Source organism: Callorhinus ursinus, unplaced genomic scaffold (assembly GCF_003265705.2).
Source record: "Callorhinus ursinus isolate GAN/ISIS: 27379988/994484 unplaced genomic scaffold, GSC_fseal_2.0 scaffold10, whole genome shotgun sequence".
Lineage (NCBI taxonomy): Eukaryota > Metazoa > Chordata > Mammalia > Carnivora > Otariidae > Callorhinus > Callorhinus ursinus.
Genome location: NW_027397072.1, coordinates 31240135 through 31263661, shown reverse-complemented (window position 1 = coordinate 31263661; position 23527 = coordinate 31240135). Strand labels below are relative to the sequence as shown.

The following is a 23527-nucleotide window of genomic DNA, read 5'->3' as shown; positions in this document are numbered from 1 at the left end:
AAGAACACAAAGAACACAAGTGATGAGTGTTTCCCTGACTCTCAGAGCTCCCTCATTGGTTGTCTGTGCTGGGATGATGCCCCTGACTACATGATCCCTACAACTGTCACTCCGGTTCTGAAGAAGAGGAGTTTCCACACACCCAGACTCCATCCAGGGCACCAACCTGCTGCACTCACAACATCACAAGATAAGTTTACTAGTGCTCCAGACTCCTGACAGTAAGCCTGCTCAGTCCGCCTTAAAGACAGCACTTCTTGGCAGCTGGGTGTGGAGGGGGATGTGTTACACCAGGTGTCTTCTGAATCCTCCAGAAAATGCAGACTCACCATGCGGAGTCTGGTAAGTGCCAGAGATGGAAAGGGGGGCCTGGTTGGGTGGTGTTACAGTCAGTTACAAAACTGCAATACAGGGGCGCCTGGGTGGCTCAGTCGGTAAAGCGTCCAGCTCTTGGTTTTCAGCTCAGCTCATGATCTCAGGGTTGTGGGATCAAGCCCGGTGTCGGCATGCTCCTCACTCAGGAGAGTCTGCTTCTCTCTCTCCCTCTTTTTCTCTCTCCCTCTCCCTCTGCCCCTCCCCCACTCGCTCGCTCTCGCTCCAAAATAAACAAATCTTAAAAAAAAAAAAAAAATAATCTTCCAATACAGCCCGTGTGTCCCTGACTTTTCTAAAAGTTAATTCATAAGACCAACAGTCCAGAAGAATGTCTGACAATGGCAGGGGCTCAGTAAATAGTTGTTGATGGACTGGGACTGCATTGTCCCCAGCTTCCCGGGTGCCTAGTGGTGCTGAACCTTCTTCCCAGAGGCCGAGGCGGATCCCAACCACGGCTCTGACCCACCCCAGTCGTGAGGCACAGGTGGCCTCTCCACTTCAGACATCCATACCCCACACTGGCAGGAAGAGAAGCTCTGAATGGTCACATACCTGTGTTTTACCATTAAAAAGAGCAAACTCTGGATACGAGCTCAGAAGGTACTTCTTTCCCCGGGGAAAAAATGGGCTCTGCATCAGGAAGCAAGCTCCTTCCTTGCCCAGAAGATTCGTAGTCAAATGCTTCTAGGGGAGATTATACTACTCCGGATGGTCAGAAACGCCTCCGGCCTCTCCCCGGGCTTCACTGCAATCCGAAGGGACGGCTCAGAGCAGGCTGGTCAGCGCCCTGAGCAGCCGGAGCAGCCCTGGGCAGTCAGCGCATGCGCGCCGGGCACAGGCCGCCATGACAGGTGCGGTGGGTCTGAAGGGAAGGCAAAAGGAGACGATTTTGTGGAGTCTCAGGCTGACCAGAAACCCCCGCCTCGCCCCCAGCCTAGTACTGGGCGTGACCCACAGGGCATCTTCAGGGCATCTCACCAGTGTCCTCCAGCGGGGGTATCTGTCCCACGCTGGCATTTCCGGCACGCCTCCGCCCCCTGACCGCATCTCGGGGGGCTGCCGGGAGCCCGCGGAGCGACGCGGGACGGCGAGTGAGCAAGCTGGCATCCTTAAGAAGGAGGTGTTCGGGAGCGCCCGGGACTCAGCATTCCCTCCCCCTCGCCTTACCAAACGCCAAGATCCACCTTTCCTGAGAAAGAGCTTCTCCAGAACATCTCAGTCTTAGCTCCTTTTGCCGTCCCTGCCATGTGGGCAGCCCCTGGGTGACAGCACTCACCGTCGCTTCATGGGTGGGGGCACCGTACTGGTTGCATGAAGGTCACCAAGGGAGTTTGTTACAAATCCAGATTCCCAGGTCCCACCCAAGGCGTTTCCTGTGGTGGAGGTGGGGCAAGGGGAACAGCAACTCACATTCAGACTCATTCTCAGGGGCTTCTAGGACGCTAGGGCTGGGAATCACTAACAATTAGAGCATAACAACTTTAAAAGTGCATTCAGACATCCCTGCCTCTGTTAGGACCCGTGGAAAAGTCAATTTGACACCCCCACCCCCACCCCGAGACTGTTTTGCTCCCTGACAGCTTTAGAAGAAGCAGTTCTCTCTTTTCCTAAAACAAGGCTGTTCCCTGGCTTCTTTATACGTCCTAGACCAGCAGGAATCTGTGCGAGGCTCCAATGCAATGTGGCCAACAAACCGCCTTCCTAAGCATTCCACAACTCCCACGGATGCAGCTCCCAGCACGTTCCCAAAGCGCTGGAAACGAGTGAGGAGTTTTCCTTCAGGGCTCACCGGATCCCAGAAGCTTCTAGAAGGGGTTTTCCTGGGCTAGCAAGCACTGATGGCTCGGGAAGAGGTCAGACTTGATGCATATTGCAGAATAAACTGCTGGAAATGGCTAAATTCTCCAGATCATGTGAGGGACAGACGTGTATCTTAAAAAAAAAAAAAATCAGAGTGAAGCCAGAGCGTATGTTGCTAACAACAAGACTGAATTAAGTTCTTAGATTCTGCTTGTTGCTAGTGCTTGGGGCAGGAAATAATTCATTGTCCTTTAACTAAACTTCTGTTTACATTGTCTCCTTTGCACCACAGGACTGGCTCAGAGAAGGCCTGTTTCTTTGTTTTGTTTTGCTTTGTTTTTTTAGTCCTTGGTCAATAGGATTTGGTCCCATTGCTCCTCAGCCCAGGGAGCCCTATGGTGGAAGCCATTGCTGGCATAACACAGGCACCTGGAATGAAGGAGGAAGACAGCAGAGGCCAGCCGCAGACCTGGTCCTGCAGTTGGGATAGCACCTGCCCTTTCACCACACTGTCCCTGCCCACTACCAGCTGGACCCCGTAGGACTGACCAGGGGGTTGGGGGTGGAGGGAGGGAGAGGAGGAGCCCTGTCTGCCCTTGTCACATTTGTACGCCCTGTTCTTGGCAAGGGGTTAACGAATATTGACTACAAGAACTATAGGGTGAGGAAACAACAGATGATTGCCAAAGGGGGCTGGGCACACTTCTCTATCTCAGTCTCTTCACACGCTTGTACATATAGTGCAGTGGGGTGGGGGGACGAGGGAGGGAAGGAGACGGGGCAGGAGAGACACTGAGAAAAGCACAAATCGTAGATGTTGCCAGGGGGTAAAGGGAGGGCCCCGTCACCATGCCTTGGAGATGCCAAGCCCATCAGCTGCTCACTTCACTCCATCCGGTTCTAGGCTGGAAAGGCAATGTCTGCCCACCTTGCTCCTCACCCATGGGCTCTGGCCCCCAGCATGCCCCTGGGGAAGCAATGTGAAATCCTGCTTCTTTCCTGGGTTGGTTCTTTTTCTCTTTAAACTCAAGAAGCCACTGGTTTGGTCTCTGGTTTGCCCATTTCGTGACATCTGGGGGCATGAGGGGGCCCCACCTCTTCTCAGTCTTGCCAGTCAAGGGTGGGGAGAGAGGCCCCGGGAGCCAATGTTCACAGGGCGACGAGGGTGGTATCCAACACATGTGACCCCTCCCTTCCCGCGCTGCACTCTTCCTGGCAGAGGCGTGTCAGGACGACGTCCGCTTCATCCATCTACATGCTCAGGGCCCTATGGTGCAGCAGACACCCTCGGTGAAGAAAGCTGCCTCTCTCATGTGCAGTGGAGAGATCCTACTTTATATACATCTTTCTACTTTTTAAAATAAGAGGAGAAAATTGCTGTTCTTTTGGCTCAAGCAAAAATAAAACAGGGTTTGGGGTTTTTTTTTTTTTTTTGAAAATCCTATTTAAAGGGTTCATTATCTTACAGGCTGCTAACTATATACTCTGAGCCACACTCAATAAAAGCTTCATATAACTGTCTTTGAAATTAACAGCCACCTCTTGTGCTTTTCAAGTTATTAAAGACGTTGGCATGGTAGAGAGACTGTAAACTTTCTATACTGGTGATTAGTCAGCGGGACCACATCCCACCAAATCCCCCAGGGCGCTCCTAACAAAAAGTTCCTTGTGACCCAAGCACCAATTTTTCTTTCTTGTCTGCTCATTCTAATTCCACTCAATTACTCCTGAGCAAGCTGTTTTATTCCTGTCAACTCATGTTATTTACTGGAGCCTGTCAGGAGGACTGAAGTGGAGGCCGATATTATGTAGGATGTTTTGAGACCCATTAAAACACTTTAAAACAATCACCTATTGTGATAGTCACAGCCCTGTGTAGGGTGGCCTTGCCTGAGCCGTTTGGAGCCTGGATCACTTTATTTATATGCTATTAAAAGTTTCAGATTAAAATGGCTTTTCTTGCTACAAAAACTCTGGACCTGGGAACCCAGGACCTGGTCTGGGTTTCTGGAGGCTTCTGGGCAAGATCCGAAAGTAAACAGATTAAGTATGCATGTGTGTGTAAGGGTGTTATCCAGGAACAGCTCTGTCTCTGACTAATGGGCTGAAGAGGAATGGGGGTCAACAGGCAGCCCCAAATACCCAGAGAGGCTTGCCTTCTGGAAGAGAGGGCAGTTTCCCTGGGAGAGTGTGTGTAAGAACAGTCTTCCTCTGAAGATGGAAAGGTTCCCTGCTGTGTCACTCTTGGTACATCATTATCCCATCATTATTTATATATTCACCGAACAATTTGTAGGAACAAGGCTCCATGCTTAGACTTCCTGCTGGTGTAAAGCAGATAACTTCATAAGTCCACGGTCCTTGCATCATCTGATGAAGGATCCGCTTTACTGGCGGCGGGCAGGGTGTCAGGTGCCAGGTGAGCATGTGCAGCCAGCGATCTGAGCCGGTGAGGGATCAGAACAGCCTCATTCTGTCCTCCCAGCCCCCACCCCCAGCTTCCTCTTGCCTCGCACTGTGGCCTCCCGTGCTCCTGCTGCTCACCCTCCTCTCTTCTACACCTTCCACCCCTGGTGACCACGGCAGCCTAGACAGCCGCTGGGGATGGAGGTTGACTCCATTGTTTTGGAGCATTTTTCTTTTTGTTTCATTCATTGCTCTAGGCACTCAGAACCCACCACGGAAGCTGCGCTCAAGGTGGGGTGCACGTAGAGAATTTTCACTTACTGAGCCCCCAAATCTGGAATTCAGATTTGGGGACTCAGGAGACAAAAAGGTCTCCTTTCCTCAATGATTCTAAGATGCTCTGTGATTTCAGTGGTTGCTGTAGTCTCAAAACAAGGCTCAGAAAAAGCCCAAGTCAAAACAGCGTGCATCACCTCACACACTTCTAGGACATGGTTTTCCCACAAGTGCCTCATCTGTTCGCACCTACCATCCTCTCCCCGAGCCAGGGGATGGAGGGGGTCAGCCCACAGCAGCACGGGCAAGGGACATGAGCCTGCAGGTCTAAGAGCTCTGTGCCATTGGGCGCATCAGCACTCTTTCTTCAAATGCATGAAGAGAAAGTTGAGCTAGACCAGCACTCTGGGCTCCCAGAGATGCCAATTTGGGCTCCAAGAAAAGTTGCTTTCCAGTCAGACCCACTGAGGACACACCGCCCGCTATGTCCCCAGTTCCAAGACTCGCATCCCGCTCCCATGAATTTAGAAAGAGCTGTGCTCGCTGACGTCCAGAACTCTTCCCAGCTGGAAATTCTAAGATGCAACGACTAGGTAATGTGAATACCAAAAGTTATAAGACGTTTGCCTGAGGCAGTGGTTTCTACCCTGGCTGTGCGCAATAATCATTTGGGGGAGATACATGAAAAACAAAACCCGCAGACCTCTCTCTCTCAGCCCCCGGGGTTGTGATTCATCAGGTCTGGGGTGAGCCCAGCATCTGCGTTTCCAACAACTCCCCAGTCAGCTGTGATGGGTAGCAGACGTCACACTGAGCATTTGGGGGCCCCATTTAGAGCCAGACGCTTTCACAGGGCAAGGAAATGAGGGAAGAGCTAAAGCAAGTTTTTTAATTGCTCACTTCTGTTCACAGGAAGGCTAATGGTGCCTGGCGTTGTTGTGAGAAGATACTTCACCCGACGTCAACAGTCTCAGATGCAGTGAGGCAGAATTTGTTTTGTTTTGTTTTAAACCTCAGACTGACACTCAGACTCTATCCTATAGGCAAACATCTTCTGGCTTAATGGGTAGGTAGCCATCGCCTGGAGCCAGAGGGAAAGGGGGATGTTGGCCACCCACCCCAGGAATTTTGGGGACCTGAGAGAAGGGCCCCTGTGAGACATGGCCTTCTCAGTGTCCCCTGGCTACAAGACCCGGCCTTCTGTCCAGGGGCTCAGAGTTTAGGACAGAGAAAGCAGGAGGTCAGGAACAGGGCCAGATCAGCTTCTGAGGCCAGCAAGGCTAGTTCTTCCAGGCCAGGCCGAGTTCCTCAGTGAGGAAACACTGCTGCTCGTGCATCCCTGGTCCTCATATGCACACATACAGGAGAGCAGCTCGGCCTCCTGCCCATGGGTCAAGTGCCGCCTGCTGACTGAGAGAGTCTGGTATCCTCAGGAGGACAAGCCAGAAGTGATGACTCTTTCATAGACTGAAGTTCAAGGTGAAGAGCAAGCCCAGAAAATAAGTCTTATTACTACTCCCTCACATATGTTCTACAATCCAGACACACTGGATGACTCACTGCTGTTTATACAGATTGTATTCTCCTCCTTGAGCCTTAGCTTCTGTTTTTCCTTCCCCACCCCTGTCTGTTGGACTCCTACACATACTTCAAGGCCTATGCCCAATGCCTCCTCCCCTGATCTCTCCAGAAGATGCAGTGAGATCACTCCCTTCTGGAACTGGCAGAGTGTATTGTTTGTACCAATCAGATGGCATTTTTCTTATACAGTCGTGTTTTCTATCTCCCTCTATTGTAAGCCCCTGGCCCCAGCATGTTTCAACATTGTGCTTTCTATGTAGCAGGAACCCAGGGAACGTTTATGGAATGGAAAGTATTTTTCTTGCTGACAGTACTTGCAAAGCATCACAGCCCTTGCTACCTGCTGGCAGGCTACCCTTGGACCTGCCTCCATTTCTGCAGCATTGTGCCATCATCAAGCATGTGGCGTGACATTGACAGAGCCGGGGCGGGGGGGGGGGGGGGGTGCCTCCTGAGCAGAGCCAGCATCTTGACTGGAGGGTCTGGATTCCTTGGAGTTCCAGGCCCCACATGGGGTTGAAAGACACTCCAGTCTCCCTTGAATTTGGAATCCTCCTTGAGAAATTATGAAAAAATGGAAATTTATTCCACTGAGAATAAAACCTGGGTGCATACATGGATCACATTTTGCAACAGATGGGTAACTTATCTGATCAGTAGGACAGACCATTTGTCATAATGTAACACATTATTTCCCATCGTTGTTATCTAGAGTTTTCATGTTTATAAATCTTAGCTTCTTAAGAATGCCTAAGCTTCCTGAGAACAGAATAAGCGACTTGCACAATGGTAGAAAAGCCACGGGTGTTAGAATCCGACAGATCTGGATTCGAAGCTTGGCTTCATAGCCAAACACCTCGGGCGGGCTGCTGTACTTCTCTGAGCTCGTTTCCTCACTTCTAAAATCAGAGCAATATGGGCGCCTGGGTGGCTCAGATGGTTAAGGGTCTGCCTTCGGCTCAGGTCAGGATCCCAGGGTCTTGGGATCGAGTCCCGCATCGGGCTCCCTGCTCCTTGGGAGCCTGCTTCTCTCTCTCTGTCTCTCATGAATAAATAAATAAAATCTTTAAAAAATAATAATAATAACAAATAAATAAAATCAGAGCAATAAGGCCCAGCCCTCTGGGAGCTAAACATCCCAACTGTGCAGACTCCTGGTGCGTCACCGGTCATAAACTCGGTGCTCCACGTCTGCCCCTCCCTTTTCTCCTCCTCTGCTCTTCCCGTAAAATGCACAGGTTCTCCAGGATTTCTGCAACCATGTTTGCTGAACCTGAAATTGAGGGAAAGTGATTCTAGCATACTTATATAGGATGAGCATACAAAAACAGCAGAAATTAGGACGGTCTCAGGAAAAGCAAGATGTGAGGCCACTGTATGAGGACTCCTTGTTCATGAGAACGAAACAAAAAGAAAAATGCTCCAAAACAATTCATGCCACATATCAAGGTCTTAATGTGATTTCCAGATCACCACTTCACTTTGGGCCATGAGACAGAGGGTACGAGGAGACAAGAAGGCCATCCTCCTTCCCTGGGCCCCGCAATGGGAGGCACCTTCTCAGAATTTGTCACCTGGACACTTCGTTTCTCTGACTCCCAGGAGAAGGGTTACAGGCAGTCTGTCTACATGCTGGCCCTGGGTCGCAGTGTCCCATTTCCCGTGCATACTTTCATCCTGTGATGTTTGTCTCAGCAGCACATGAGGACATTAAGCACCTGTTACGTAGTCTATAACTTGAGACTCAAACTAAGAAAAACAAATGAGCTTATGCTGGCCTTGGGTATTTCCAGTAGCTGGAAATTCCCGCTGCTGGGGACCTAGTGAAGGCGTCTCAATCCAGCATTCTATAGATCTGGCTGCAGGACCAAAGCCCCCTGACCAGAGAGGTGGGCAGAAAGAAAGCCTGTTGATGACCAAATCTCTTTTCAACTCAAACTGCTGTTTTCGTCTTGATGTACGTGCGGTTATGTTGTTGTTGATGATGGGTTTTTTGTTTTTTTTTCTTCCCCCAAGTTTCAGAGAAAAGAGAGGCACGTCTTTAATTCACTACCCAGGAAACAGCGAGTGTGCTCCTCTTCCAAAATCCCCATCCAAGAAGCTGATAGCAGGGCTCTGACACAGCCCGCCTGTAGGCACACCCCGAGAAAGTGGACTCTGTGCCAACCAGGGCCTGCGGAAGGACACTTCCAGGGCTCTGTCCCTTAAAAGCACGGATGGTTGTTCGTCAAAGTGGATTTAACTCACAGCCTCCAAGCCAGCAGCTGTCTTGGCCACAGACGTTGACCCTATGCTGCAGATAGACAGGCATCGCGTGTAATTACCTGGAGCATTTGCCACACTGTGGAGTAAACTCAGGGTCTTCCCACCAGGGACGTTTCTGTGATACAGTGGACTGGATTTGGCCTGAGAAAGAATAGTTGTGGTGTACACTCCATCCCAACTGCTTGTTCCCTCCCCTTGACCTACCCTTTGTGGGAAGCCAGGAATGCCAAATATTTCTTGCAGCTCTGCTCAGGCCTTTACTTTATTTACACTCCTCCCTGCTCCGCGGCCCCAGACCTGGCCCTCTTCCTGGCCAGCTCCTGGTCCTCTGTCTCTCTCCTTGTTGAACGACTGCAGTTTTTGTCGGAGATGGTATCCCAAACGTATTTCAAATAAAGAAAGACGAAAGCTTTTACGCTTTCATAAAATGATGCCCACTGGACCGTGCGCCGTGGTCTGGTAGGGATCAGGAGCCCTCCCCACGTGAGCAACGTCCTTGATAGTGACAAAGTGTTTCAAAGTTTCTAGGCTGTAGATACAATAACTTTTCTCAAAACATGAAATGAGAGTCAGTCAAATGCAGACCAAATGAGCACAAGGTGGAAGATAGATGGGGAACATTTTTACAGAACCCACTGGCCACTCTGTATGTTTGTTTCCTGAAGGGCAAAATTAAGCCCTCAGATCAGGTCTTTCATTTTTTGGTTTTGTTTCTAATTCTAGAATCTCCTCCAACCACAGTGGGAAGGCAAAGTGGGACGAGGACTTCTGTAGTCATTGCTACACATTTATGAAGACATTTTCTTCAACAAATCTGTTTTACCCCAAAATACATTCTCAAAATTATTTCCAGGCAATATAACTCTGGAGGTGGGGCCTCGAGAAAGCTATATATGTCTTCAGTGCAAACCTACTAAAGAGAAAATTCAGGCATCCTGAATAGGTCTCCTTTGGCTAGCATAGCCATGTGTCCCCATTTGCCTGGGACAGCCTCCATTCATATCTGTTGACCTGGTGAGATTATTAATAGTGCCCTCTTTCCAAAGTGTCTAGTTCAGATGCTAAATTATATGGACATCCCACCTGTCACCGAAGGTACCATGTCTTATGTCCATGTCAAGTATTGCATACAAATAATGAGTTCTGCAGCTGGTCTGGCAGTTGGCCTGGCTCTCCAGAGAGAAGGGGTGACATCTGAACACACAGGTGGCACAGTGGTCTCAGAGTCAAGAGACCTGTCCCTCGGGGCAAGTCTTGAGCTTTGCACCCAGCTGCTGGCTACACAACATCAATGAGATTATTTAAAAACCTCGGGCTTGAAAATAAGACACTTGGCTTTAGATTAGAAGGTAAAGGAGACCACTGGGTCTCTTCCCCCTCTCGAGTCCTCCTGCTCCTACAGAGTGGACGGCGACGTTGCTGGCTGCAGCAGGGCCCCCTCAGCCCCATTTTCCTTCTTTGCCTGGAGAGGTGGAACATCCCCGTGTAGAGAGCAAAAGACAAAAAAACAAAACAACACCCAATACATCTTTATCAGCAGATGCCTAAAATACATTAGGGACTTTGGCCTGGACGTTATTGCTTGCCTGGGTAAGCTATTGGGACCACTTGGTATCCAATATGAATCTTCAGGTGGTGGGAGAAAGTCTGGAGACAAGGTGGAAAGTTGCAGAGAGGGGACTGACTTGTGGTTACATGCCAGACTCTGGGCTCGAGGTGAGACTATTTGCTTAATGAATATGTGAATAATTGTATCGGTGGGGGGGGGGGTTGTCCTCTCTTAATTATTTTGAATACATTAGAGGGTGAACAAAAATTCATAGAAACATATGTAGTCATTTGTGGACATTTTTCCAAAAAATAAAGCATTTTGGTATGTTTCATTTTCCTCCTTAGGCAAAGCTCATTTATAATTCCGACAATGTGTTTATGAAATTAATATTCAAAAAAACTTGTTCAGTCTGTGTAATTTTTTATTTGAACTGGGGTTAATTTTAAATGGATTGAGAAGCAACTTGTAAAGCTGCAAAATGCTTTGCCAGCTTCTGAGCTAGCCATGACACTGATGGACAAGAGACAGATGTGGGCTCTGTTAGCAACACTCGCCTGCCAGGTCCCACTCGGTTGCCTTCAGAGTGATGTTGCACAAAAGAAATGCCTTTGATTAGATTCTAGGGCTAAAAGAAGTTGAACAAAAAATGAATTGTCACACCAATCCACAGCCATTTGCATGAGCCATGATACCTCAATAGGGTAAGACGCAGGAGCGTTGAGAAAAGGAAACATGTTGGTTTTAATGTGGGATTCTCTTTCTTCCCTGTTTTACACCTGGGCTACTGGCTGAGGGCTAACTAGTAGAATATCCAGAATTGGAAAATTATCAATGGACTTTAAAGATATCTCTGAATTCTGTCATTTATTTTGGAGAGACCTTCTGACATAGGGCATGCGCCAATCAAATAAGGAACGAACACAGCGCAAGAGCTGAAATAAAACTCAAGAGAGCCCATACCCACACACTGGTGAGCTGAACAACCTGGAACCAGTTTTTGGTCATTTACAATTAGAGTACTTGTGTTTGGTAAACGGCTTTTGAACAACTTTTCCTATGTTCTTTACTACGTGCTTTATCACATATTGTCTCCTGCATTCAAAGAACGCCTCCGTGTAGCTACCACGGGACTCAAGTCACAGCAAGGGCTCTGTTGACAGACTTCACTGACTGCCTCCCCTTCCTTTCACTAATTAACGTTCTTGACATCTGACTTGACAGTAGCATTGGAGAGGCGAACACACAACTTCATAAGCACGTATAATCTTCTTGGTGTGGGGTTATTACCGAGTCAGTACTGTTTCCAAAATACAGTTTAATTGGTCAGTTACAAGTTTCTAAGATTCCTGTTGTTTCCTATTCGCTTCCGAACCCACCAGGGAATTCCTCTGCAATGAACCTGGTATGGAATTATTCAGCTCTTTTTAAAAAGAGCTGCCTTTGTGAAACAGTTGGAGCATACTGGAGTTGCTTATTTATAAATGTGAAGAGTGTTTGGGCACATGGTGTGTGTGATATGGATATCATTTTGTCATGGCGCCAAAATGGATGTAAAGAGTAGTATAAATATATACTACCTATAAATACACAAACATACTTCGACGCATATGTATGTATAAGATGTATGTATAAGTACGTATGTTTATGTGTGTACATACAATTCTCCTCTTCTAAAGAAAGTGCTGTTTCAACCTGGACCAAATGGTGTTCCCTCGACGCATCACAAATAGCAGGCAGCATCCTTTCTGGTATCTCTTTTGTATTTGCCATGTTTCACTACCTCAAAGATGTAACCTTACAAAGCAGGAAAGAATGTCCAATGGCAAAAAGACAGTCTCTTCAACAAATGGTGTTGGGAAAATTGGACAGCCACATGCAGAAGAATGAAACTGGACCATTTCCTTACACCTCACACAAAAATAGACTCCAAATGGTTGAAGGACCTAAATGTGAGACAGGAGTCCATCCAAATCCTAAAGGAGAACACAGGCAGCAACCTTTTCGACCTTAGCCGCAGCAACTTCTTCCTAGAAACATCGCCAAAGGCACGGGAAGCCAGGGAAAAAATGAACTATTGGGATTTCATCAAGATAAAAAGCTTTTGCATAGCAAAAGAAACAGTCCAGAAAACCAAAAGACAACCGACAGAATGGGAGAAAATATTTGCAAACGACATATCAGATAAAGGGCTAGTATCCAAAATCTATAAAGAACTTATCAAACTCAACACCCAAAGAACAAATAATCCAATCAAGAAATGGGCAGAAGACATGAACAGACATTTCTCCAAAGAAGACATCCAAATGGCCAACAGGCACATGAAAAAGTGCTCAACATCACTCGGCATCAGGGAAATCCAAATCAAAACCTCAATGAGATACCACCTCACACCCGTCAGAATGGCTAAAATTAACAAGTCAGGGAACGACAGATGTTGGCGGGGATGTGGAGAAAGGGGAACCCTCCTACACTGTTGGTGGGAATGCAAGCTGGTGCAACCCCTCTGGAAAACAGTATGGAGGTTCCTCAAACAGTTGAAATTAGAGCTACCGTTCGATCCAGCAATTGCACTACTGGGTATTTACCCCAAAGATACAAATGTAGGGACCCGAAGGGGTACGTGTACCCCAATGTTTATAGCAGCAATGTCCACAATAGCCAAACTGTGGAAAGAACCAAGATGCCCATCGACAGATGAATGGATAAAGAAGATGTGGTATATATACACAATGGAATATTATGCAGCCATCAAAAGGAATGAGATCTTGCCATTTGCAACGACGTGGATGGAACTGGAGGGTGTTATGCTGAGTGAAATAAGTCAATCAGAGAAAGACATGTATCACATGACCTCACTGATATGAGGAATTCTTAATCTCAGGAAACAAACTGAGTGTTACTGGAGTGGTTGGGGGTGGGAGGGATGGGATGGCTGGGTGATAGACATTGGGGAGGGTATGTGCTACGGTGAGCACTGTGAATTGTGCAAGACTGTTGAATCACAGATCTGTACTTCTGAAACAAATAACGCAACATATTATAAGAAAAAAGGAAAAGAAGAAGATAACAGGAGAGGAAGAAAAGGGGCGTATGTCAGAGGGGGAGACGAACCATGAGAGATGATGGACTCTGAAAAACAAACTGAGGGTTCTAGAGGGGAGGGGGGTAGGGGGATGGGTTAGCCTGCTGATGGGTATTGAGGAGGGCACGTTCTGCATGGAGCACTGGGTGTTATGAACAAACAATGAATCATGGAACACTGCATCAAAAACTAATGATGTAATATATGGTGATTAACATAACAATAAAAAAATTAAAAAAAAAAAGAAAAAAAAAGATGTAACCTTGTGTTCGATTTCCTTTATTATTCCTCTGATTAACATCAATGCCATCTTTAAAATTAAGCTGGAAGTATATTAATAATTACTGTAGAAGTATAATAAATATACAAACGTCTGCTTGTACAGAATGTAGAATTGATTTGATCCCAGATAGACCAAATATTATCAATATATTAATAACAACAGAGATAATAGGTTGCAGACAATAAATATTTACAACAACAGATTTCTTTCTATGAATATCTTGGAGATCTAAAACTATGAATTAGGAAGAGCATACACCTAATAGCAAGTTTTATTTACTAGATGTATTAGTTATTAGTCATTTTTAACTGTTACCCCATTTATTTCACAGAGGAAAAGTTTTACATTTCAAAAGTAAGATCAAATGCAACCTTCTCTTGACATGATTTAATAGATCTTTGTGCTCCTTTCTGGCTACATTTTGAAATAATTTTAGACTTCAGTGCAGGAATAGTACAGAAAGTTCCCTTGACTCTTCACCCAACTTCCCCTATTGTAGTGTCTTACACAACCACGGCACAAAGAACCCACCAAAGGATTAACATTGATACAACACAAATAACTACTCTATAAACCTTACTCACATTTAAGCAGTGTTCCCACTAATGTCCATTTTCTGGTCTAGGAGCCAATCCAGGATCCCACATTGCCCTTACAGCCTTCCAACATGTCCCTGTCCTTTTGTGAGCACTTCCTTATTACCTGCCAAGCTCCTTTTAAAAGAATGGGTCAACTGGTTTTTATAAAGTTGATATTCATGAATCACAACAAACTCAAACAATACAGAAAACTACCAAAAGCAATGTAAAAATTGTAGAAAATTTTACTATGGAAGCACATGACCAGAAAGAACAACTATGAACTTTTGGTAAGCACCATTCCTGACATCTCTTTCTGCATAGATATGGTTGAAAGGATAGAGAGATAAATTGACAGAATTTTGATGGAATGAATTATTTTTAATAGAAGTACTAATAACAACTACTAAAGCTATTTTTAATAAAAAGCATTAAATATAATTCCACTTGAATTTAACAGAAGAAGAAGAAACCAAAATAGAATTAGATGTGCTGAATTTCAGGTGAACATTTCCTTATAAAAGACATGTCCTAAATTATCTCACCAAAGGCAAGAAAAAGATTATGAAAAACATTTAGATATTTATCAGTTAAGTTTTGTTGCCTAATGAACCTCTCTAAAGCTTTGTGGCTGAAAACAAACAGCATTCATCAGAGCACGCAGTTCTATGGGTCCTGGTCTGTGGGGGCAGTTCTGCTGCTCTGGGTTGGCTGATCTTGGGTGAATTGCCTACACATCTACGGTCAGGACGTGGGTCTGAGCCTGGTTGCCCTGGAATCACTTCATCATGTGTGTGGTGAGACTTGGTCATCTCTCAGCAGGGGCCAAGGGGGTGGCCCGGTTGTGTGATCTCTCATCCTCCAGCACAATAGCCCTGGCCTGTTTCCATAATGGTAGCAGAGTTGCAAGAGAGACTAGAAGTACATAAGGCTTCTTGCAACAGGTCAGAGCTGATACAGTATGTTATTGGTCTAAGCAAGTCATAGGACCAGCCCAGATTCAGGGCGGCTTATCCATATTACTCTTACATACTGATGTTGGTCATTCAAATATCAAGTACCTCATAACAGCATTATTTTTTCAGGTTTAAGCCTTTGGCAGATTTAAACATTTATTTTGGGATTGTTTTTCCGATTATATTTTTTGAACATATTTTCTGTTTTATTTGTTCATTTCTTCTTTGCAGACACCAATTATGTATTTTTGGATACTCTTTAATTGCCACTCATATCTGTCCTGTTCCTTATCATCTTCTTTTACTATTATTATATGCACCTAGAATATCCCCCCAGATATTTGCAGACTTGAATCAGTCATGTTATTAATCCAGGTTTCAGATAAAATTGCACATGGTTAGAGAGACCTCTTCTTCCTGGTCACCCAAACTAAAGATCTTACCTTCTCAAAAAAGAAAAAAAAAACAACTTACCTTTTCATCTTCTGTCATACAGTCCTGTTTTACTTTTTTTTAAATTTCAATTTTAATTTTTTTAAGTAGGTTCCACGTCAAATGTGGGCTTGAACTCAGGACTCTGAGATCAAGACCTGAGCTGAGATCAAGAGTTGGACACTTAACTGACCGAGCCACCCAGACACCCCTCTTTTACTTTTTTAATAGGACTACATACATTTATTCTATGTATTTCATTTTCTCTACTCCCCTCTCCCTGCCATCCTAGATTATAAGCTCCATGAACGTAGAGATGCTTCCCATCTTAAACCCTGCTAAAACTCCAGCGTTTGGCAGCCCTCCTGGCATTCATGGGGTATTCAGTAATTACTTGTTGAACGAATGAAAGAAAGTCCCATCTGTTTTAAGGTAAGTTCATTCTAATTTTGGTTGCTTATAGTACAACTTTCTTCTCTGTATTATTTTTCATTTACATTTATCTCCTGTAATTTCCTTGAGAATATAGACAACTCTTTGTCTGAACTCTTTCTCTATTTCCTTGGAAAATTTCTCTTACTGTTCATTTTTCTTTGTCTTCCCTTTTTTTCTTCCCCCCCAAGTAAGTGCTACGCCCAATATGTGGGGCTCAAACTCATGACCCTGAGATCAAGAGTCGCCCTCTCCACAGACTGAGCCAGCCGGGCGTCTCCTGTCTTACACTCTTTTCTTCTTTATTTTCTCTCCATGTCAAAGCACGTCCGTGTGGGGGATTCTTTCTGATCATTGTTCATCTCATACACTTGCTGAAAGGTAGTCTGTAGGGCAAGGGAACCAGTGCTGGGAAGCTCAAACAGTATATTGCTTCCTATAGCCTCTCGCCAAATCTATTCTTTTTCTTAACCTGTGAATATACATCATCGTTCAATTTTCAGCATTTAAAGGGTCAGTAACTTGAAAAATGCTGTCTTCCTCCAATTTCTTCATCTCACCTCACCTCTGGTTGTCTGTGGATAAAAATTGCGTGTTGCCTTGGTTTCTCCTTCATTCTTATCTGCCATGCACCGTGGTGTCAAACGGAGTCTCTATGGGGACAGGCTTCTCCTAAAGTGGCCCTCTGTGCCCTTGGAGCTTACATCACTTAGAGAGTCCTTGCATAGCATTCAGGGTAACCTCACTCGCTTTAGGGGAGATGTCCATCTTGCCCAAGGTCTGAGGATATGTTGTTAGTTCTCAGTGTTCTTCCTCATTTTGGTCCAGATTTCACAGCATTTGGCAGGTTTGCTACATCGTTTGCGGTTCAAGAATGTAGTCATAGCCTCATTTTATTGGCAACAAAAATATATCTCCGTTTTCTGTTCTTTTTGAGATTTGGGGGGAAGGAGAGGGGGAGATTTATATGTCTGTATACCACAATCCTTAACCAAAACTTGTTTTGTACTCTTTAAATTGCATTCAGTAAATTTACGTGATCTAGTCCAGGAGAGGCTGTAAGTGCCATTCACCTACCAGGCTTAGGACTGAAATTGGGATTCTCACCATGTTTATCTAAATTTTCATGACACAACTTTGCTCCCATCACCTTTTTTCTCCATTCTTTTTGTTTTGCTTTTCTGTACCTCCAAATCTCTAGAGGTTTTTGGTATTTTTTGTTTGTTTATTTTTTGTTTTTGCTTCCTGGTACAGCTCAATATTCTCTTTCCCTCTTTTGATGGTGATTTTCTTTGTCATATTTGTGGCAAGAGCTTCCCCAGTCCTTCATCTTCCTACTTTCTCTAATGTGAGCCACAGAGCTGCCTGACCTCAAACGAGTAGTGAATTTATAACAATCACCACCCCCACTAATTACTGTCTCTGCTTACCTGCATTTACTTTATGCCAGTAATGTGGCCAAAGCTGGTGCATGGATTATCCCAGGTAATCCTTCCAATAACCCCACAAAGTTAATATGATAACCTGTAATTTAAACATAAGGATAAGAACAGGATTTTTTCCCCTAAAACTGGCTCCAGAATTATACTCAGAGATGCCACTGTGTTTGTTCAAGAAAATACTTTGAAAGATATTCTTGGGGTGGTTGAGCTCTTATGATGTCAGAAGAGGAGCTGCGGGCAGAGGTTGGAAAGAAGAAATTGTTGCTTTATTACTGGAGGGAAAAGGGGAAGGAAAGGAAAGGAGAGGGGAGAGAGCCAGAAAGTTAGAGGCCAGCCCTGAGAAAGAGCCAGTAAACTCCCGGGACTGTTCCCTTTGAGGTGTTAGAATGCCACCCCTATACAAGTTGGCTCTGCTCCTCTTGGGTCTCTCCCCCTCTGCAAATCTTCCATCCATCTGCTGTGCACACAGTTGCTAGGACCAGATGGTTTGTCTACAGCTCTACCAGGAAGCCCTCCTTGGTCAATGCCTCAAGGGTCAAAACTCTACCTACTGGATCAGGGGCTGGGATGCAGAAGGTGCATGAGGACAGAACCCCTCAGGAAAGGGAAAATCTTTGAGCAGGAGTGTTTAGACTTTTTTTAGCCACAGGATTGTGGTGGTTGTGGTGGTAGAGGTAGAAGGATGCATCAGGCCAGTTTTTCCTCTGTCTTAAAAGAGAGGCCACAGGATTTTATGACATCTGGGTTTTATGTCCGTAAGAAAAAATGAGGCTCAGAGAAAGCAAACAACTCCCTTAAGGACACTCAAAATATGGAGGGCCTTCTTGCTATTTAACAAACATGCCCAGTTCTTTATGCTCAGGATATTTCAGAGGAATATTTTTTCCCAAATCTGTGTATTGCCAGATCTTTCTTATCCTTTAGAATTCTACCCAAATCACTTCCTCAGAGATGTTTTCCTCTACTTCCTATCAGGTACCCCCACCCACACTCCATCTCTAGCTCCTTACCATGCTTGATTTTTCTGAAGAATGGCAGATAGTATTACCAGAGAGAATATTATAAATGTAATTTTTAGTCTAACTTCTCTAATAGGATATAAGCTTCAGGAGGACAGGGATTTTTTTTTTTTTTACCACTGTGTCCACAGTGCCTCGTATATAGAATTTAGCATTAGATGATGCTCAATAAAGATTCAATGAATACACTCAATAAATGTTCCTAGGGTGCCTTCCGTATGTATGGATGGTCTCTTGTCTTCCTTATTTCCAACTGACCAAATGCAACCTAGTCCACTAGTTGCTAAACTGGTCACACACACCACCTATTTTCTTCACAGCTGAACCAAATGATGCATTCTGTTCTCACAAATAGCTGCCCCTACCTATTGACTTACTTTGAAGACAACCTAAAGGAGATTTGATGAGGAACCACCATGATTTCAGTCGGATGCTGAATCTGCTGTTGCATTGTCTCATCCACATGTGAAGTTCTAAGTCTACAGGGCTGGACAAACTCTAGCCCCGTGGCTTAAACTTTATGCAACTTTTTCTGGAGCAATCATATGCCTATTTCTAAATTCCTCAGGCTTGCCATCTGGGCTACAGGTCAGCCACCAGTGGGTGGAAGTTACCAGACTTCTCCATCCTTTGGCCAAGGAATAAAGATGTCAAAAGGGAAAGGACACTTCATTTCATTCCAAGTTTTCCCTCAGATATTTCTCACTTGTGTAAAATCTCAGCAGGGATGCTAGATACACAAATGAAGTGGGCTACACACCCTTTGGCCACAAGTTCAATTCACACCATCTTTGAGGAACTAAAATAACAACATTTGGGTCTTTGTTCACCTTGAAACCACGCAACAGTCTTTAAACTCTCATTGCACTGTCTTATTGACATCATCTACCTGTCAGTGGGATGAATCATGAAATTGGTAAGATTTTGGGATGTCACGTGCCCAGAAAATTCCTAGGAAGAATATGGTCATAAAAATAAAATCACACTATTGGGGGAAAAAACAACAAGCAACAACAACAGAGACAAAAGCATAAATTAATGCAATAAAACACATCTATTGGGAATGACTGGGCAAGGCAGAGGGCTTTTTCTACATGCCAAACTGAAATGTTCTATTAAGGTTTAAGAAATCATGTTTACAGCAGATATAAATTAAATTAACTGTAGGACCATAAAATAGAGCAGCTGTTCTCCATCTCCAGTGATGACAGAATGAGAGGAAAGGCTGGTCAGAGGTAAGGAAGACTCTCTTCCTGGCAGTGGGATCTATAATCACACTAAGGGGATAAGGAGGGGAGGCAAGAGTGATATGAACCTATTTCCTCTGCCACACGTTTAGAGGGCACAGATTCTATGAATTTTACACGCACCTTGATGTCCTTTGCCCTTGACGGAGATTTCATAATAAGCCCCTGTTTCCCAGCACATTTAGCTATCCCACTCACAAAAGAGCTCTAAGAATGCAAATGCACACCTGAGACGATGTGAAAACGAATCAGCAACTATTAATCCAAAGTGAAAATGAGCTTCTAGTCCTGCGTCATCTTAACACGGCTTAGGGTTGAACAACCAAACAACTGGAGGGTCTCTGATCCTGTAAACTGCAAGCCCATGCTCACCGGCTAATGAACCAGACACACACAATGCCTGGGTCATTCCTATCTCTACTTGCTGGCCTGGTGCCGTCCCTAACATGCTGCATTTGTAAGGGTAATTCCAAGGGTCTGCCTTGCCTCACAAGCCTGCACCATCACCTCTCGCCCCCACTCCACGGGGCTCTGGAAGCAGCAAATGGAAGTGCAGATAAGGAGGAAGAAAAGTATGTGATATTTGGGAAACGTGGCAGGAATCCAGAAATGTCCTATGGACCATATTGAATTCTGCTTTTCTAATGAGGTTTGAGTCACACAAATAAACTGTTTCGGGTTTTGGTCAACTCCAAGGCCTTATAATGGATGATGTTCCAGAGATAATAATCCCTTAAAGTTACAAAAGTACCTTCAACTTACAAAGCTGTCTGGAGGGATTTTATTTTTTCTTTCTTTTTGGTTTGGTTCGTTGTTCTATTTATTTTATCCTGCTTTCTCATTGAATATTTTTAATATAGTGGTTTTTAGATTTGAGTATGTCTGTGTGTGTGTGTGCAGCAATATAGAAAAAGGATTATATACCATGACCAAGTGGAATTTATCCCAGGAATATGAGGGTGATTCAGCATATAAAAATTAATTTATGTTATATGCTGTATCAATATAATAAAGGACAAAAACCACATGTTTATCTCAACAGATGCAGAAAATGTATTTGACAAAATCTAATATCATTTTATGTTTAAAAAAAAAAACTACACAAATTAGGAATAGGATGGAAATTCCTCAGACTGATAAAGGGAATCTACAAAACAAACAAACAAACAAACAAACCCATAGCTCATATCACAGTAATGGTGAAAGACCAAAAGCTTTCCCCTAAGATCAAACATAAGACAATTATGTCTAGTCTTGCCACTAATATTCAATCTTGTGTTGGAAGTTCTAGCCAGGGCAATTAGGCAATAACTAACTAACTAACTAAATAAGTAAATGGCATCCAAATTGGAAAAGATGAAGTAAAATTCTCTCTATTCACAGATAGCATGCTCTTGTATATGGACAGTCCTAAGGCATCCAGACACACAAAAAACCTAGTAGAAGTAATAAACGAGTTTAGCAAACCTTCAGGATACAAAATCAATAACAAGTCAATTGTATTTCTCTATACTAGCAATGAATAATTCATAAATTAAATTAACAAACGTTCCATTTAAAATAGCATAAAAAGAATAAAATACTTAGGCATGCATTTAATAAAAGTAGTGCAGGACTACTACACTGAAAACTGCAAAACATTGCCAAAAGAAATTAAAGAAGACCTAAATGAATGGAGAGACATTCCATGTTCATGAACTGGAAGATTTAATATTGTTAAAACAGAAATAATTCCAAAATTGGTCCACATAGGGTCTTCAATCCCTATCAAAATCTCAGCTGCCTTTTTTTCTTTCTGCAGAAATTGATAAACTGATCCTAATATACATATAGAAATGCAGAGGACCCAGAATAAACAAAACAATCTTGATGAAAGGTGAATAAAGTTGGTGGAATCACACTTCTTGCTTTCAAAATTCCTTTATATATGCAACAATGTGGATGGAACTGGAGGGTGTTAATGCTGAGTGAAATAAGTCAATCAGAGAAAGACATGTATCATATGATCTCACTGATATGAGGAATTCTTAATCTCAGGAAACAAACTGAGGGTTGCTGGAGTGGTGGGGGGTGGGAGGGATGGGGTGGCTGAGTGATAGACATTGGGGAGGGTATGTGCTATGGTGAGCGCTGTGAATTGTGCAAGACTGTTGAATCACAGATCTGTACCTCTGAAACAAATAATGCAATATACTTTAAAAAAAAAAAAAGAAGAAGATAGCAGGAGGGGAAGAATGAAGGGGGTAAATCAGAGGGGGAGACGAACCATGAGAGAGGATGGACTCTGAAAAACAAACTGAGGGTTCTAGAGAGGAGGGGGCTGGGGGGATGGGTTAGCCTGGTGACGGGTATTAAAGAAGGCACGCTCTGCATGGAGCACTGGGTGTTATGCACAAACAATGAATCATGGAACACTACATCACAAACTAATGCTGTAATGTATGGTGATTAACATAACAATAAAAAAATTTTAAGGAAAAAAATTACTTTATATAGTGACAGTAACCAAGACAGTGCAGTGTTGGCATAAGGGTATATATATAGATCAATGGAATAGAACAGAGATCCCAGAAATAAATCCTTACATTTATGGTCAGTTGGATTTCGACAAGTGTATCTGTCAGGTATCTTCAGAAAAATAGAACCAATAGGATATATGTACATGTGATTTAAGAGATTTATTTTTGAGGAATTGGCTCATGCAGCATGGGAGTTGGCCAAGTCTGAAATCTGTAGGGCAGGCCAGAAGGTTGAAAATGTAGGCAAGATTTCTGTCTTATAGTCTTGAGGCAGAATTCTTTCTTCTCCAGGAAACTCCCTGGAGTTTTTTGTTTTTTGTTTTTTGTTGTTTTTTTTTTCTCTTAAGGTCTTCAATTGATTGGATGAGTCCCACCCACATTATTAAAGGTAATATCTTGTCAACTTAAAATCAACTGACTGTAGGGGCACCTGGGTGGCTCAGTCAGTTATGTGTCTTACTCTTGATCTCAGCTCAGGTCTTGATCTCAGGGTGCTCCAAAGGACACCACCAAGAAAATGGAAAAGACAACCCATGGAATGGGAGAAAATATTTGCAAGTGTAAATGTTCCACATATCTGACAAAGGACTTATATCTAGAATATATAAAGAACATTTGCAACTCAATAATGCAAAGACAACCCAGTATAAAAATAGGCAAAGGATTTAAATTGGTGTTTCTCCAAAGAAGATACACAATTGTCCTAGAGCACTGCCTCTCAAATCTACAAGTAATCCTGCTTATATCCATTTACCAGTCACAATTCCCAAAACTTCATCTCTAAACATCAGGTGGAGCAAGGTGAGGGCTCTATCTTATTCTGGTGAATTAATCACTCATCCATTTTCTCAACAGATACTTCTTGAACACCTACTATGGCAGTCATTCTACTGCATGTCAAGGTCCTCAGGGGGATCCACCTGCATAGTTTAAAAGCACAGGTAGAGAAGACTAAGGCACAGCCCCTACCCTGAATGAATCCACAGCATTGCACTTCAGACAAAATCAATCACCAGAAGATATGGTAAATTTGCCAGCTCCTGAGAAAAATCCCTATAACTGTGTTCTGTCCCCGTTGGGTTTTCTGACCTCTGTAAACTGTAACATTTCTGAAGGTTATTTCCTTGTGCTGCCTGCTGTATCTTTTTGTTTCTTTTCCTTCCTGAAACTAGATTCTTCCTGGGTTCTGGATTCTCAAATGGCTTGCAGATGGCTGTATACATGTCACTGATTTCATTTTAGGAGCATTTGTATTGCTTTATGCCATTTCTAGTCATTTTGT

At 44.1% G+C, this 23527-nt stretch overlaps 1 long non-coding RNA gene across 1 annotated transcript; it reads left to right on the top strand.

Moving 5' to 3' along the window:
• Window positions 1–205: 205 nt before the first annotated feature.
• LOC141373571 (uncharacterized) lies at window positions 206–23325 on the top strand. Its single transcript, XR_012379696.1, has 3 exons — window positions 206–342; window positions 15879–16018; window positions 23101–23325. It is a non-coding gene; the product is annotated as an uncharacterized lncRNA (long non-coding RNA).
• The last annotated feature ends 202 nt before the right edge of the window (window positions 23326–23527 follow it).